The sequence below is a fragment of the Vidua macroura genome, chromosome 2 (genome assembly GCF_024509145.1).
Source record: "Vidua macroura isolate BioBank_ID:100142 chromosome 2, ASM2450914v1, whole genome shotgun sequence".
Classification (NCBI taxonomy): Eukaryota; Metazoa; Chordata; class Aves; order Passeriformes; family Viduidae; genus Vidua; species Vidua macroura.
Window position 1 is genome coordinate 76,197,927 of NC_071572.1, and position 18,351 is coordinate 76,216,277.

At 42.7% G+C, this 18,351-nt stretch overlaps 1 protein-coding gene across 4 annotated transcripts in view; it reads right to left on the reverse strand.

Annotated features, from left to right (window-relative positions):
- The window catches only part of PAK1 (p21 (RAC1) activated kinase 1), a 76,145-nt gene that overhangs the window by 34,644 nt on the left and 23,150 nt on the right, over positions 1-18,351 (reverse strand). The window contains exons 1-2 of one of the 4 annotated variants that reach the window (XM_053970907.1): positions 14,740-14,760; positions 4,864-4,893 (exon numbers count right to left, since the gene is read on the reverse strand). The exons of 2 other annotated variants lie outside the window; for them this stretch is intronic. The gene's annotated coding sequence lies outside the window, so the exon portion shown is untranslated. Of the gene's footprint in view, positions 1-4,863; positions 4,894-14,739; positions 14,819-18,351 lie in introns of those variants that run through there. One more of the 4 variants, XM_053970905.1, reaches the window with a different exon arrangement.

The following is an 18,351-nucleotide window of genomic DNA, read 5'->3' on the forward strand; positions in this document are numbered from 1 at the left end:
CTGCACTATGTTTTCTTTCAAAAGTAAGTTGGGAGTTAACTGCTGAATAAAGACTGAAGTGGGAACAATTTCTGTTTGGGTGGAAAAAGCAATTCAACAGCTTTACCAATTTCACAGGCAGTAAGGGAAGTTGTTTCACTCAGGGAGAATTACAGGGTGGCAGAAAGTCAGAAGCTGTTTGCTCTCTGCAAGTAAGAAGTTTAATTACAAAGCTGAGATCACTGCTGACTGCCAGGGAGCCACTTTCCATAGGCTGGACTCAGCGTGACACTGAGTCACACCGAACAGATCTCACCACCACACCACAATCCTATGGCCACACAGCACCCAGCCAGCCTTCAAAGTTATTTGAAAGTTATTTAGCCAAGCTACTGATTCTCAGTGTAACTGGCAAGCTTTGGAAAGCACACTGCTCTTGCTGCTGTGGGGAACTAAGGCAGGCAAACACTGCCCACAGAAGTCACTCAGCAGCAATGTGCCAGATTTTGCCAAGAGCAGAGTTTCCCTGTCACCTGCCAAGCCATGGCTGGCCTGCAGCCCCAGCTTTGCTTCCACTCGATTGATTCCCAGTTTCTTCACAGTTGCCCTTAAACGGGAGGGTTGGCAGTGTTATACAGCCTGTAAGGCTTTGGACAAGTCTTCACACACAGGGAACTTCGTAAAAGGTCTGACCCTAGCCCCATTCTCCTTCCAATACAGCTATGCAATGGAAAATTAAATGACAGACTAGCATCTGGGGATTGATTTTAACGGTGGGACAGCTTTGGCATTTGGGAGGGGTGGGGAGAAATTATCTGTGCGTTTGTCTGGGCGTGTCCTCGCATGTGCCCTGTGCATGTCCTACCATTCACACTTCATCCTCATGCCATTCTCGGGTATAAAACAGAACAGAACTAAGTGACAGCTGGAGTGCCAGCCATGAAGTGGTTGGCGCAAATGAATACTCTCCCTGCCTAAGCAGTGGAAAAAAGTCTAAGCTAAAACCCAACTGATCATTTTGGCAGCCACTGCTGCACACATATCTTGTGAAACATGAAGATACTGAGGCCTTCCTGATGGGCTTTGCACATCACAGTGTCAGTGGCTGGAACTGAACTGGCACAACAAAACCATTTGAAACCACAAGCAGCAGTGTCCCATAAGAGATGCATTCTCTGCTTTGATCTTATTTAACTACAAAAAAGCAAATTGCCAGGAAGGTGCTAGGAATATACTGCAAACAGGGAAGCAGAAAGAAAAGGAATGTTAGCAGCCCTGTGCATGCCAAACAGACCTCCCCAAGAGTAGCACCACATTTGCTGCTCTAACACCCTGATTTACCCCCACAGGGGTTTGAGTTAAGGTGCAACCAAAGATTCCCCCATCAGCCAAACTTCTGGGAGCTGCAGGCATGGCTGGGATGGAGACTGACTCACTTCTGAGTCCCTCTCCCACTGAGCAGAGGTCAATATACCTGCTGTCAGAGACATGAAACTAAGCAGGGGACAGAGTAAAGTTTACTAAGCTGGGGAATGGATGCAACATCAGACCAAAACAGAGCAGTATGTTTCTCCAGACTGGAGAGAAAAAAGTGAGAAGAAGAATTAAAAAAAAAAAAAAAAAAAAAAAAAAAACACAGATTACAGGCAGAAGCTGGCCTAGTGTTGGGAGAAAGAAAAAGAACATAAAGAAAAACCTCAAAAAAAAAAGAGTATAAGAAAAATCTCTGGATGTCAAGCATCCTCCCTCTCAGTTCCACCGTGCAAAACCCCAGGGACATCCGCTCTCAGTTTCTTCAATGTAAGAAAGTTTTTCAAAATCCCTCAATCAGAAAGGATAGCGCACAAATGAATTACTGTTTTACCACAGGGATAGAAACTGGCAGTACAAACTCTTGTTTATCTTACATTATTCCCTGAAAGAGCAAGCAACTGCTGAGAAGTTACATAGTTTTACAAGCAATATTGTTTCACGCCAATTTGATAACTGCACCTTTGCTGTAGGCAAAGCCTACAGTACACCCTCTCATTTTCTCTCCATCACTCAAGTTCATAAACCTTTCTCTTCAAAGTCTTATGTTTGGAGTTATATGAGCTGTTTGAAAATGGGGGGGAGGGGGGGGGGGTAAGAGAAATCCCTTGATCCACAAAACTAAGAGAGTCAGACTCCACAGAAATTATCCCCTGTAATAGCTGCACTAGAGGGTTCTCAAAAGCCTTGTGCCACTATATATTTAAAGGGAAAATCAAAAACTTGCTTAAGTGAATCCTCCCACTGCAATACAGAGGTCACATGCAACATCATTATACTTTCAACTTCTATTGGCTTCGAAGTAGGCAGATGAAACCCTGTCCTGACAGAATTATACCCCCAAGTCAGAGCTGAGAGACCAGCACCATGGAGTGGTTACAGAGGTAGCCATCTCCCTCACTGCAGCCCAATTGGCTGTGCAAATTCTCTTCTTCCTAAAATAATCTCCTACCAATTCACATGTAAGCAGGCTTTAAACAACCCCCCTCATGTAGGCGCTGCTCAAATTCAGAGCACCAGGCAGTCGTTTCCCCAGCCGGCAGAACATCAGCGCTAGGCCACTGAAATGAGTCACTCAGCTCGGCACAATCCATTCCAACAGGAATGCAAAGCATCGCTGCACTGAGTTATTTCCTTCTTCACACCAGCACGACTCTGCCTTGAGAAATCCATCTTAGGTTTCCACGGTGTGATTAAGTGAACAGTGGAAGCAATGAAACAGCACATGAACTTTTCAACCAGAGTCAGATGAGGGAATACATTTTAGCTGCAGACACAATTATTCTCAACTACTATATATATTAAAACACCAGCATTCAAACCAAACTCCTTAGACACCACTAGGAAGGCATAGCTGTAATGTAGGACTATTGTTTCTGCAGACATTTGAGAGTACTGAAAGTTTGAGATGTTTCAGCACACAGTAATCATGAAAAGTTTTATTACATACTGCAATCTGTGACTACTGTAGTCAAGTTATGGTTGCCTTCAATGCAACCCTGTCCCTTCCCATCAACTTTTGCTGCCCATTAGCTACATATCATTGCCCCAGACTCAACAGAGTCCAACAGCAAACCTGACAAACTCTCCTACAAAACACTTATGCAGACAGGAAAAAGACAGAAGATAGAACAAGCAGAAGTACTGAACACAAGACAGCACCCACAGGTGCCAAGAGTGGCATCCAAGAGCTCGGAGTACATTCACACATGCAAAGATCCATGCAGGTCTGCTGATCTTTGTTAAGAAGATATAACACAAAAGATAATCAGGGAAACATTAAGGTTGAAAAAGACACTAAGATCATCAAGTCTGAGCATTAACTCAGCACCACTGTGTTAACCACTAAATCACACTCTCAAGTGCCACATCTACATGCCTTGGAAATAATGAAGTTTATGTCCAAACGACAGGCATAAACTGTAGGACAGGCACAGCCTCCTGAGACATTCGCCTCACAGAGTGGGACCCAAAAGTAGGTGGGACATTCTGACCCTACTGTAGCACACACACAAGCAGAAAAAAGAGAGAACAAAGACCCTCTCAGTATGTCATTTTTCCTTCCACTTAACTTAAGCACATCATTTCAAACCTGCTGCTCCACACTGAACTCTAAGTTTCTATCAAGCTGCTTGTGTTCTTTTTGCATTCCTTAGCAAGACAGACAGATGACTGATTGCTAAAACAGAAAGCAATTAAAAAGTCAGAAAGGCTGAAACCTACGCTACAGTAGATGCCATACAGATAACTACGTCCAATGCATACTAATTGCAGGAGTCAACATGAAAACTCATAAAAGAGACATCTATAATTCATGCAGTCTGGCAAGAGAGTAGCTTTAAGTTACTCACTACAACTTACAGATGAATAAACGATATTAAACAAGACAGGGACGAGGAAGATGCTCAGCAACTGCTCTTTCCTCTCTGCCTACTATCAGAAGGAACTCTCACATTTTTCCAAGACACTATTATTCTGTTGTTGGCAGGGTGAGGAAAAGGTGTATTGCCCACAAAAAAAAAAAAAAGAAAAAAAAAAAAGAAAAAAAAAAAGAGAGAGTCTTAACCTTTAATTGAATTGATCCTGATCAGAACAAGTGTTTTACCTCTGCACCAGTATCCCTCCATCCTTCCATCCCGTGGCTAGAAATCACTTGTGCGCACACACACAGTTAAAATCTCCTCCTTCCCCCTCACACTGCCCTGGTGAGAAAGAGCACAGGCTGTGCCCTGCTCTGTTCAAACACATTGCAAGTAGCAGATTCCCTCCCTGTGTGTCACGCTTCCATGCAAATCCCAGCAGAAAAAGTAACATCAGAGTTTACCAGCTCAGTTTCCACCCAGGATGAAAAGACAGTCATTCGTTTTTTATTACTTTACGTGGGACTAAGTCTCAAACACCAGTCTCACGCTGAAGGAAAGGCACCCCACGCCTTCCACCTGAAAAAGAGGCAAGAGGTGTCTTCTTCCTCCACCCAACAGCAGATGGGACCTGGAACACATGCTGACACAAAAAAGGCAGCTGCAACACACATACTCCGAGGGAGGAAAGACCGATCACTGCATTTAGAGGTGATTAAAAAAACCCTCAGAAACCCTAGCATGGAGCTGTCTCCCCAACCACTCACTGCACATCTGAGCTCTGTGTACATGTGCCAGTTAAACCAAAAAAGCCAAGGAACAGCAAAGCACCAGCCCAGACCCTGCATTTACATGTAAACTACAACAAAAACAAAACAAAAATAACAACAAACAAACAACAAAAAACCCCAAGAGACTAAACAACAGGTTTGCATAAAGTTCAAATAAATAATTACAAAACAGCAGTGTTTGCTGATGTCTTTTTAGAACTTACCTCTTAGATCCCTGCAGGTGCTGCCAACACCTAAAGATGCAGATGAAATTGCTAAATTAAATGAAAGAATAATCTCTCAACATCAGTATACACATAGAAGAGAATGCATCCATTGCTACAGCATGAGTGGGTGGGTGGGTGTGAGGAGGGGGAAGGGAGACACTCTCATGGCAGATGGCCAACTACCAGTTGCAGTCTTGCTCCACTGTCAGCATTATTTCCATAGTGCCAGACATAAAGGATGACTGACCACTTACAACTCAACAGGAAAAGCTGGACAATTCCATGGCTTGGAATTTTAAAAGCCAAACGTCTGGATGGTCCTTTTTAACAAAAAAAAGCCTTTAATTCAACCCCAGCAGTTTGGGCTAAATGGAAGGTGGGATTCCCTAGCCCAGATTTTGCAGAAGGATGTGGACCTGACTGCAGCGGGCAGGAGAGCTGTAAAATCTCTCCCAGGGCAGATATCCATGCTAACCCATCCTACTGCACAGATACGCTTCTAAAGAAGAACAGACTAATTATAACCACTTGATTCCTAGCAACAGAGTTCTCCTTTCATTCAAGTTAAGGAAGCTTCTTTCTGCTTTGTTTGAAAGAATCAAGGCCCAATGCTCACCAGCTTCCATGGTGTGGGCCCATGCATGACCACTGTGACAGTAACCCAGACACACTGAGGGTTTTAGAAGCGCTGAGGCAGGTCAAGCCCTTTTCACCACATGAGGCTTGAATCCAAAACCACAGAGAGGCAATGCCAGCTTAAAATGCCGTGTTTAGATTTGGCTTCAGCTGTTGCACAAATAAATGGCTGTGTCAAACAATAACCACTTCACAATCAATGCCAGCTATGCCCACGTACCTGGAACACGTGATGAACTCTCCTTACTTGCACTCCAGTACTCCAGCTTGGAGAACTGTAGAGATCAGCTCTGCCTGATCCCATCCCTGGGCAGCAGCCTCCTCATTTTGACTGAGCATTTACCCACTCCAAACAACGCTTTTAAACAGCCCAAGAGAAATAAATTGCATCCATATTCAAGGAGAAAAAAAAAAAAATCCAAGCTGCAACAGAAAGAACCAAGACTATCATTTTTAAAAGTTCTCAGCCCACAAATCATCCTCCAGAAGAGCTGCCTCCCCTCCCCCAGCTACATGCCTGAACAAGCAAGTTCGCTGTTGCAGATGTCAGGACAGGCTCCCTTTTCCAGCACAGCACAGAGCAGCCTTGGCTCCCATTCCGCTTTTGCTCACGGGAGGGCAGGGCTTCAACCACACAAGTCAATGTAGGCGCTGGAGTCAGAGCTTGCTAAGCAGGGTGGCAAAAATAAAGGCCTCTTATGTTAAAGCATATCCAAAGCTCATATAAGCAGGTTTCCTGGAGGAAATCTGTACTCCAGAGGAAATAACTAGATGCAGCATAAAGAGAATATATTAATGCACACAGTAAAACCCACCCCCACTACTCTTGCCTAAGTTACTTGGCTCAGAGTCCTAACTACACATTAGCAGTAACACCAACTGAGAGCAGCCAAATCATTAATCATTATTCCATTCAAAAGTTTCCAGTGCAGGAAGATGTACATAGAACACAGGCCTCAGAATTAAGCCCTGCTATCTCCTAATGTGGAATAATTCCCAGTACAATGTATTCACACTTTAAATACATGTCAGCATTTTCAAAAACTGCACCTTTTTAAATCCAGAAATCTGTCATTTAGCAATGGGGGTGGGGGTAAGAAATATATAAGAAAATGAGAACATTGTCAGATCAAGTCAACAACATCCCATAGACACAGAGGACACTGCAATGCAGTGGTTAGCAAAAAGCCACAGTACATAAATAGATGAAAGTTTACATTAACCTGTAAAAGCTGAGTTTTTTCTGAGGCGAAGAAACACTGAGACACAGAGACCTGCAAGGAGGTAACCAATATTCTTAAGAGCAAAACTCATTCAACTCCTTTGTCGCTGGGAAAGTAAAGAGCAAGAAGACAACCCAATTATTGTTAGTCCAAGACCCTCAATTAGACTGAGGGGAAAATGCCACAACAGTTCAGTGCTAATTGGAAATGCAAACATTTATCATCAGAGTAATTCTTGTTCCTGTCTATAGCTCCATTGTGTTCATTGCAGCTAATGACAGTAGGAAGCCCAGTGCTCCATAGTATTTATGTAATGACTGGCAAAGCTGTCACATTCCCTTAATTACTAGCCAGGATTTTCATACTGGCAGTAGATTTCAATTAAATAAAATCACAAAGATTGGTTCAGTTTCATGTTTCTTTGTTAAAAGTTTTGGTTCTTCAAAGCTGAGAAAAGAGGGGATAATGAATAGTTCTCCAAAGACAGGATAAGCTCTGCATCAAATATGAGGTTTTTGTAGACAAACTGAATTTAGAGACAAGCACCATCAAATATCCAGCTCTGCAAGAGCTAATTTAATATCAGTGACGACAATCAATTTGAGAACTGCACATAAATCTGCTTCAGGTTAACAATGATTCAAGTGCAATACATGAAATGCTTTATGAGCAGTTCACGTACAAGGCAAAATGAAAAAGCCTAAGGTGGCTTACAGTTTCTCCCCTAATTAAACTGTCACAGTAGTCTTTGCTGCAAGAACATCACCTCTGTGTTTATAATTATATGCTATCTAGCAAAACTCCCTATTCTACCTGCTTTATGATTCTAGAACATAGAGGAGGAGCCATAATGGCAAGGTCCCACATCCCTAGACTTCCTTACTTGTACCAAATGCACCGCAGAGCACTAACTAGTCCATTAAGAATCACCATCGTTTAATTTAATGAGCAGCAGTTTGTTTTGAGGAAGCACCATCAAGCCTTTTATCACATCATTTACTCAGATTCCAATCATACTTACTGTATGCCAGTAGAGAAAAGAAAGCTCTATAGGACTGGCACAAAGGAACTGCTGTTTCTGCATTATATTAAAACCAAGTCTGCATTAGCGCTCAGTTAAATAAAGCCCATGAGCCAAGTGAACTATTTTTACTCCACTGAACAAAAGAAAATATAACAACATCAGTTATTACAGTGGCAGGCCCATTTTAAGGCACTATGCAATTAGGAGTAGGAGTTAATTGCAAGGCTAGATATAGCAGGCAAGGTTTTCCTCAACATCTTTGAGCAAGACTTTTCTGGGGTACAGATCTTCTTGCCCTCTGTACTTGCTACAGTGACCTAAGCAGCTTTCAGTAGGATACATGGATCTTCACTGCTACCTATTTAAAACTCATTCTTTCTCAAGAAGCAGCACCACTGCAGCCATAAAACTCAACCCAGAGGAGACTGACTGATCTCCCATTTACAGCCCTGTCAGCATCTGAAGCAAGTGACTTGCTAATTTCCATCCAATTCCCAGTGGACAAGCATCTACATCATGCAATTAGGGACAATATGAACTGCACATTCAGCAGAATTGGGATTTCACTGATGGATGGATTACGATGGATCGCCAGTATGCATGTTTTATTCATCTCAAGACTGTTTTGTCAGGTTGTTGTTTGTCCTCTGTGTAGTTAAAATGCTAAAAATCTTTTTATGGTCACTACTGGGCAGACAAGAAGCTCTACAGACAATGTTGTACCTTTGCCAAGTGGTAGATAAAACTCAACCGATTTCCAAAATGAAGACAACAACCAAAGACAGATGCTCTAGGGAGCTGTATGAGTTAAGGCATTTTGTTCAGTACAGTATTCCCTCCCACTGCTTTAAGTCACCTTGCTCAAGTCCTACAGCTACGTGCTCCTAAGGCCACCAGCATAAGAATTAGAAGAGCACAGCATACAGCAAGTCCAGGGGCAGTTTTCTCATCATCCTCCCCTAATTTCAGCAATTAAGAGTCAAGAATGTTTGCAGCAGGCTGTCAGAGATATGGTACCTACCCACAACCCAAAGCTCTCTTGGTGTTTTGGCCACACAAACCCAGCACCCACCTCAGGTTACCTGACCACACTCCCTCTCTCCTATCCAAGGCGAGAGTATAAAAGGATACTTTAAATTCTGTAACTAGCACACCATAATTTCACCTCTCACCTCTACAGTACCAGCTCTGTTTGCTAAAAAACTCAAGATATGAACAGGACAGTCAGTTTTGGAAACAGCTATTGCACAGCTCTCAAGAAATCCCATTGATCCCTGAGCTTACCCAGGAGCAATGCATGGGGATGCACTTCCCAAACCAATTTTTCCCCCTTCACTTTACGCCGTTTACACTTGTCTCAAAGGCAAGTGCTGCCTTCCTCTTTACTAACAATTCATACTCATATTGTGGCAACACCTGCACTAACTCCATCTTTCCTGTTCTTATGCTCATTGCAGAGGGATTCAGTGAAGTAAAATACATTTGCTGTGGGAAAGGAGATCCTCTAAATCAATCCACAACAGAGCATGACCACAAAAGAGCTTAAGTGAACTGTCTCCTTTGCAAGTATGAGGTTGCTTCTTCCACTCTTTCCAGTTGTTTCTTTTGGCCCACGTTTTCACAAAATCATAGAAAAGGCTTGGGTTGGAAGAGCCCTTAAAAATCAACTAAGTCCAGCCCTTCTGACATGCGCACCAATTCCTCCCAGCAGATCAGGTTGCTTAGGGCCCCATCCAACTTTTTGTTCCATTCCTGGTTATTCTTGTACTGCTGGTATTTGCAGGTGCTGATTCACAGCCTCCCAACATACGCATGTTTGGCTGCTTTTATTTTTAAGAAAAATCTCTTCAGGCTGGAAATAACGCTTTGTTTTCCTGGGAACACTCTTCAATGTACATCTAGTTTTATCTGAGGAGCTTAAATATTCTACGTTGGCAGAAGTTTTGTCAGTCTCTGCTAATCTATTAAAATATTATAAAACAGACATCTAAACTTGTGGCCTTCTACTTTGTAAGGTCCCTTTTAGCTTTAAAAATAGAAGTTGGATTTGAGCCTAATACATATTTTTTAAACTTACAGCATGGTTTGAATTTACATCCCACACAGGTGAAATTTCCCCAAAGGGTTTCAATTTGTAAAAATAATTAAAAATCTGCAAAAATATAATGCTTTATTTCTGACAAAATTTAACCAGGATATCTTAAATAGAAGTAGTCAAATCCCAAATAATGACTTTTTAAAATGGGCTCAAAAAAAGTAGTCTTAAGCAAATAAGCCCGTAATTCTGTCATTTTAATATCTTGTGCTGTCAGCAGACAGCTTCCATCTTAGATCTGAGGTGATGTATTGTCTCCAGCCCCTGGTACTCTGGCTCCCAACCTTTTCTTCCCCACAGAGCATCTGGACTCTGGGTATTTCCCTGAAGATTCATTAACTGCTTTTTCCTCAAAGGCTGAGATTATTGGCATTTTTCTCAGACTACATTTCTATCCATTTAGAAGACCTGTCAGGACAGAGAAATAAATACATACCAAAAAATAAAAATTAATCAGTCTCTCTGTCAAGACATCACAGGTAAAGGGGAACACCTAGGTTTTGGCTAATGTCTTTAAAGACCACTTTCTATTTTTCATGCCTGTAAATCATTTACATAGCATTCCACACCCTCTTTTAAAGCCAGTATCCCAAGGGAGAATGTGGATTAGAAAATTGGTATCTTTAATTTAGGAGGCAATTAGACCAACAACAACAAACTAGAGTTGTATGTATGCTCAAAACAATCTAGTTAGAATTCTATTTTAATTAGAAATCAGTAAAACAATCCCATTATGCCAAGAATTGCTTTAGGCATGGCTCCAATCTAGCACATCTTTTTCTTTAGTATTTCAGTTCCATACAGAGAAAGTGATTGAAGGATTGAAGTAACACTGTAGACTACCAGAATGGTCCTTTCTGTACAGCAAATTCCTCCTCCCAGTTAGAGAGCTTGGGAAGATACAGAAATAAATGTTCCAATGTCAGTCAGCCACTAGGTAAGTCACTTAATGAAAGAAACCTGCTAAAATAAAAGCAGCCTACATCTCAGGCCACTGTGACCAGCAGTGAAGAAGGGGATTCTCTACTTAAGCTCTACTCTGGTGAGACCCCCACATGGAGTGCTGCATCCAGCTCTGGGGACCTCGGTGTTAGAGGGACATGGACCTGCTGGAGCAAAACTACAAGAGACCAGAAAGATGCTCAGCGGGCCAGAGCACCTCTGCTATGCAGACAGGTTAAGAGAACAGGGATTGTTCAGCCTGGAGAAGGAAAGGCTCCACAGAGATTTTAGAGCACCTTCCAGTACCTAAAGGGGCTGCAATAGAGCTGGAGAGGGACTTTGGACCAGGGCATGGAGTTACAGGACAAGGGGGAATGGCCATAAGACAGAGGGCAGGTTTAGATCAGATACTAGGCAGAAATTCTTTCCTGTGAGGGTGGTGAGGCACAGAAACAGCCTGCCCAAGAAGCTATGGATATCAGATCTTGGAAGTCTTCAAGGCCAGGTTGGATGAGGCTTTGAGCAACCTGGCAAGGTGGAGGGCAGTCCCCATGGCAAGGGGTTGAAACTGGGTGATCATTAGGGTCCCTTCCAACACAAACTGTTCTAGGATTCTGTGAAATCCATTTTCCCCAGTCTTCATCACACTACCTGCAAACCTCACCTCAAAGGGCACCCAATTCCTCATATTTCCCCCTTTTGCTTCCTTTGTCAAAAAGTAACACGCACCTCTGCTACAGCTGCACAATTTACATTGTCTTGTTTTTAAAAAACAGAAAAAATAAATATTTCCAATAGCATCTTTAATTTCTGGATTTGCCCTTACATGGTCTGTGGGGCCCTGCTGCACAACAAGCATTTTATCCACAGCAAAGACCAGCAGCAGAGCTGCCAGAGCCAGTCACCCGCCTGCATCACTGACCTGGGGAAGGGGGCAGAAGGAGCAGGGCAGAGGTCTGTCCTACAGAAGAGAGTGTGGATGTACAAACACGTATATCCACACACATTTATGTGTGCATGTGTGTATATAACTTGCACCACCCAAGTTAACTCACTTATTTTGTTTACTCCCAGACAGTGAGTATGTATCATGTGATATGACCATTTATAAAACATAGTTATCCTCAAGTGACAAAGTACTAAAAAGAAAAACAGTTGTGGAACATTATAAAGTACCACAGACTGCTCTAAATTAATATAATTTGGTATTGTGCATTGCCCAGTTATTTCTGTAAGCATTCATACACCGGATCTTGTTTTTATTAACTGGAATCTATATTAAATTATAAAATAAATAAACTTATTCCTCAGAGGCATGTAAACAAGGCTGTTGCCCAGATCCATGTTGCCCTAATGCACATCAACCACTACTACCCAATACTGAAATATACTTGGGAATTAAATGAGAAAAGAAAAATGAACACACTTCTTGAGGCCATTTCCCCTTCTCAGACACATGTGGGAGGGAGGGCCCAGCAGCTTAGCAAAGGTTACCCTCACCAACTCCCTCCAGGCTTGTGCTGAAGAAAGAAGAGATTCAAGGTCTTGCAATTCCAGATATATAAATCCTCCACTGCAGACATTTTACTCTACCAGATCAACACACAGAAGACAGTGGTGGGTCCCCAGACATCATCTTCACCACTCCTTATCCTGCAGAGCCTTCTAGTCTGCCAAACTCAACCTTTTAATGCCTTCTACTTCTTGGGAAGTAGAGATGTTGTCAACAGACAAAAGTAATAAAGTTCCTGAACCACCTGGACTATTGTCACATTATTTATTTTTAGCATGTCAGTGTAGAAGTCCAAGGAACTGATGGGTAGAACCAGGTTTTGCTCATCTTAGTGTTTTGTACTAAGACTAAACTTCATTGCAAAGCCCTCTTGCCTCTCCAAATATCATTGGGAAATAAGGTAGGATGGTTTCCGGTTGGTGAATGTGTACACAATGATGAAGAACTGGGGAGGTTTTCCTTATTACAGGCTTTCCACAGCCTTAAACTTTGAGAAAGTCTGCCTGAAGAGACAAAAGCGTACTTCTTGCTGCCAGGACTGGGGGGTAGACCCAGAGTAGTCTCCATGAATGTGTAACAGAGGTGGGCAAATGACCCTTACACTCCAAAACAAAATCATTACAAAGCAGCAAGGTCTTAGACCTGAGAAATTCTTACAGGACACAGTCAGGAAGCCAGAGCAACTTGGCTTTGCATGCCTGCAAGATTAAGCACAGCCATCTAATGCCATACCACAGTCCTGCAGGATCAGGATCACCACTGAGCTGCAGCCTGGTGGTCACTAGAGCCAAAGCCCATCCCACCTACACACACAAACCCAGCGCAGAATATTGCGTCATGAGTCCACAGGACCATATGGCAAGAGCACCTCTGAAGGAGGAATCAGGCAGCCATGAGAGTAGCAAGCTGACAGAAGAGGTAATATTTGCTCTGAACCTTTTCTGTATCATTAGTGCTTGTGCTAATTACGCCAACCAACAGCAGCAGTCACTCTGATGGGAGGGCTGAACAGAAGTGACACAGCTGTCAAATCCATTCAAAGAACTAAAGCCTTAAAAGTTCGTCCTTTTGGGGGCAGAACAGAATCCATATAGAAGATGCAGAGGATTGCAGCTTTTTTAGGGCAGAAAGTTTCAGAGAGTAAGTACAGCTGATGCAGACGTTGAAAATCTAAGCATGTTTGCCTATTTCTCAGGGGGATTTAAACAGCAGGTGAGTGGGGCTGGTCTGTGGGACATGACCCTTTTCTATCTCAGCTATTTAGATGCAAATTGTTCCCCCTCCCTCCCCCCCTCAACACCATCTGTTAGCCCAGAGGTTTAGACCGTGCCTAGGATGTAGGTTTTGGGGGAGGGGGATATAGATAAAGCACTGAGAGAATTTTGGTTGCTGCTTCTGTTTCCTCTAGGGCACAGTTTTGGAGAGAAAAAGAAAAATCGCCCTGCTATACTATAAAATAACAGTAGGATTTTTCCCTCATTCTACTGCACTTTTTTTACTGACCCCATGGATTTCCTGCCCTAGAAAGCATTCCTTGTCCAGCTTTTGGCCAACAAGCCACATTACAGTGACATTTATAGCAGGTTGCTATGGTGTTACAAAAGGGCATGAGCTGGTATTGCATGAAGTATCAGAGATTCGAGGAATTAAAGTCCTAAATAATAATAATAATAATAATAATAATAATGAAGTCCTTTACTACAATGCACAGCATTTAATGTTATGCTAGTGCTACTGAAGCTGCCTCATCTCTCTCTGACTTTCCCAAGTGAACAGCAATGTACTTTCTAGAACTGTTGAGAGATCTGATTCATTAAACACTTCACCCAGGGCTCTAAATTCTTTATAAAGGAAAGATTATGGGTGACAGCAGAGAGTTCACTTTCAGGAAGTTTGAAGATGATACAGCATTGGAAGTGGTGGCTAACAGACCAGGTAGGCATGCTGCCACTCAGAGGGATGTACACAGGCTGCAGAAACGGGCCAACAACAATCTTTGCAGTTCAACAAAGGCAAATGCAAAGCCCTGCTGCTCAGGAGCACAGACTGGGAGCCAACAGGCAGAAAGGAAGTAGAAAAGCAGAGAAAGGCCGGAGATTCCTGGTGGACATCAAGTTGACCATGAGCCTCCAAACCACATTTGTAGCAAAGAAGTTCAACAGCATATGGGCTGCATTAGGAAAAACAACTTCCAGTAGGCCAAAGGAAGGGATCCTTCCCCTCTGCTCAGGGCTGGTGAGACAAATCTGGAGTGCTGGGACAAGTCCTTCCCTGCCCAGTACAACAGAGACATGGACATGCTGCTGAGAGTCTAGCAAAAGTCCACGAAGATAATTAAGGGACTGGAGTATCTGGCGTATAAGGAGAGGATGAAGGAGCTGGGACTCTTCAGCCTGCAGAAGAAGAAGTTCAGAGGGGTCTTATAAATGTGCATAAATACCTGATGGAGGTGTAAAGAAGATGAAACCAGGCTCCTCTTGGTGGTATCCAGCAACAGGACAAGAGTCAGTGGGCACAAACTGAAATACAGGAAATTCCATTTAAATGTAAGAACAAACCCCACAACAAAACCACACTTTTTTTTCTGGGTGGGAATGAGGGGAGATGAACACAAAACCACAGAACTCAGAAAACCACAGGTTGCTCCGGAAGATAATGGGAATTTCTATCCTTGGGCATGCTCAAATCCCCACTGGACATGGCACTGAGCTGACTGTTTCAGCTGCCACCACAGTAAGTGGGGAATTGGACTAGACTATCCAGAGAGGTTCCTGCCAACCTGCAATTACAAGCCACACAAACTGACAGGGAGGCTTTAAAGGAGAGAGATACACATCATCAAACTACTTGTCTGAAGCACTTTTTTACTCCTCAGTATCCAAGACCCCAGTTTAGTGATGAAGACAAATTAAAAATGGTTGTGACAACCCTGAGCAGAAAATCAGCAGAAGAGGTGGGGTCAGTTACCCTCATTATGAATTTTCGTGTGTGGAGTACAGTTCCAGTACTCGGGAGACGCCAGCTCTTGTCCCAGTTCTCACAGACCTCATTTGTGATCTTGGAGGCACAAGAGGGGGAGAAAGCCAAAGAACAACTTCTTCTGCTTGGTCCTCCTCCTGACAGTCAACCACCTCTTTAAAGGAAAGGCAATTCAGGTAGTTAGAGAGCACACAGCATGAGATGAATCCCTTCCAGGTGCTTCAGCAACTTCAGTTAGCACAATAAACATATTCTCAGGAAGAGAAAAAAAAGGAAAAGAAAAAGAGAGCTGTGTACACAATCCTGATGGGGAATTCAGAGGTAAAGGGGGGCATGGAAGGATTTGAAAACCCTTCTTCCCCCCTGGAATCCCAGTCATGGGACAGAAGAGCCCTCCTGAGCTTGAAATATGAAAATAGGCAGTGAAATATGAAATACGCAGTGACCACCTACGGAGAAATGGGCAAGAAAAACAATACAGAGTGTGCTTCACTTTAATGATGATGCTCCACTGAGGTGCAGGAAAGAAGCTCTTCAGCTGGGCAAACATTCTGCCAGCCAAGGTTTGCACAGCAACATTTTCTGAAGAGATTTGGGCCTTTTTCCTTTCTTACTGTTGACATATTGTTTGATTTTTCTTAAGTGTTGCCAACACAAACACATCTTCCTTCTTTCTTGCATAGAGAGACAAAGCCAGAACAACTTATGATCTCAATCACTTGGTGACAGTCAGGAACTTCAGGTACCTACTTTCAGATTCTTGACTTCTAAAATACATTTAATTCAATTTTCCTGGAAAACCATATACTGACAAAAGTTGCATGCACTTCGTAGAAACATTCTCCTAAAAAAATAAAAATCGGTTATCTGAGCAAACAATTTCAATAAATTTGTGCTGGTATTTTGGAAGAATTTAAAGGTTTCAATTTAAAATACATGGGGTTATATATTCTGGATCTATGAAAAGTAGAGTTTTCAGAACATCAGTGTTTGCCCTACAGAATGACTGTCTTCTCCATGAACTGCTCTAAATCACCGGCTAATTTCTGTTTCCAGATCTCTGGCATTTCACCAGCACTACTGAGAATCTAAAGAACAGTTACTGGAAATGTTTTTGGTTAACCAACTTCTTGTTCACAAATCTTAGCACATGTACAAACTCCAAGGGCTGCAATCCTGCAGTTTGATCTCTAGTACAAGACAGAGGCATCAAGTCTCAGTCTCCTTGACTTTTAAAGACAGAAAGGTCATCTGTAATAGCTGAGGGGTACTTGGCCTTAATGCCATCAAGCCACCCACTGAAAACAGTGGGAGTTTAGCCCAAATTAGGATTTCAGGATCTATCCCTTTAACACTTCCCACACAGTACTACCTGACAACTTCTGAAAACTGGCAAAATGTGAGGGATATGCTAACACCATCCCAGATGAGGTTTCCAAGAGTGTGTTTTGTAACAATTGAATTCAACCAACACCAGTCTGCATATGCACATATTCTCACAACTCCAAGGGGCTTTAGCATGTTGATTTTAAAAGCACAGTGGCTAAAAACACCTCTCTGATAGCTATTCAGTGCCAAACAAACCACACTTTAAAACAACCCCAACCACAAAGCAGTTGCATCCAGGGTATCATTTAACTTGTGCATATAAATAACACTCCTTTTCTAGAACTTTTTTCCAGCACCCAAATTCCTATCTTTTCTTCACCCAATACCTCCAGAACTGCCCTAAAATAGCTACTGCCATCCCCAACATGACCTGGGACACGGTGGATGGGTTTACAGCCAGGAGGCACTGAGGGCTGAGAGGCCAGTTTCTGCCCACACAGTGCCTTTGAACCCAAATCTAGTGGTGTTGATGCTCAGGAAACCAGTTTACCGCTGGCTGATGAACATTTCCATCCCTGTCCCACTCTTAACTAAGCAAATATTGACCAGGTAAGTATGTGGCCGAGCTGAGTGCTTCTCCCGAGAGAAACATGTCTATGAGCCCTGTTCAACCCAATCCGGACTTGATCCTGCAGGGAGCTGAGGAACTCAGATATTCCAGGGGCCAAAGGCTTTGTACAGTACCACTGCTCTCAATGGGGGGCCTGGGTCCTGCCCAAACTGAAGCCCCTGGTTTTACAGACAACAGTACAGGGTTTGTAGCATCTAATTCTTAAAAAGATCCTTTATTTGGATCCCTGGAGGCAGCAGGGCTTTGCACAAGACAGGGTCAACACCTATGGTGCAAGTCAGGTCATATCCTCATAAATAACCAATGCAGCAACTGGGATACAACAGGTAAGAGGAACAGCCTCTTTAGCTACCACAGCATCTCCCTGATACCAACCAAGAGAAATAACCCAAACAAAGGATAGAAAAAAAATTTAAAAGACAATCAAGGACAGTGTGGCTTTCAGAGACTGAAACATGACTCCTTTTGGAGCAAGAGCACAGCTAAGTAGACACATTGCTGAAGAAACAAGACTGGTACCACTCTAAAAGCAGCAATTAGTTAGCAAATGACAGGTTATTTGGTATGCTTGCATTTTTCCCTGAAACTAGTAATTTTTAAGAGGATCCAAATACAGGAGAAGGAAAGGAGCCTGATTCAAAGAATTAAAAAAACCACTAAATCAAATAGCAAAAAAAAAAAAAATCCCATAGTTGTCAGACTTACATTCTCTAGACTGGAAATCTTTGGAGCAGCAAAAGCCCTTCACTTCACAAACCCTTGATATCATAATCGCATTTTTAAAATATTGCCTTCTTGAATGATGCAGATTAAAAGGCGTAAGTAATTCTCTGACATACTATTGAAAACTACACAGCAGCACAAAACAGCGTTTATCGCATGCAAGGCCATTAAACTATTACTTACAGTGCAATAAATTGTGTCCACACAGATACCACTGTCACTGCTGAGCACAAAACTGAGGAAATTCCTCATCCCTGGCCCCTGGGGTTTGAGTGAGAGAAGTTGAACTGCTCCTGCTTGGAGCAGGGTTTTGTCCTGCAGAAACACTGCAGTATCTCAGCTAACACAGCAATGGCCTGTAATTATCATGCACACTTTATAGTCAGTGAA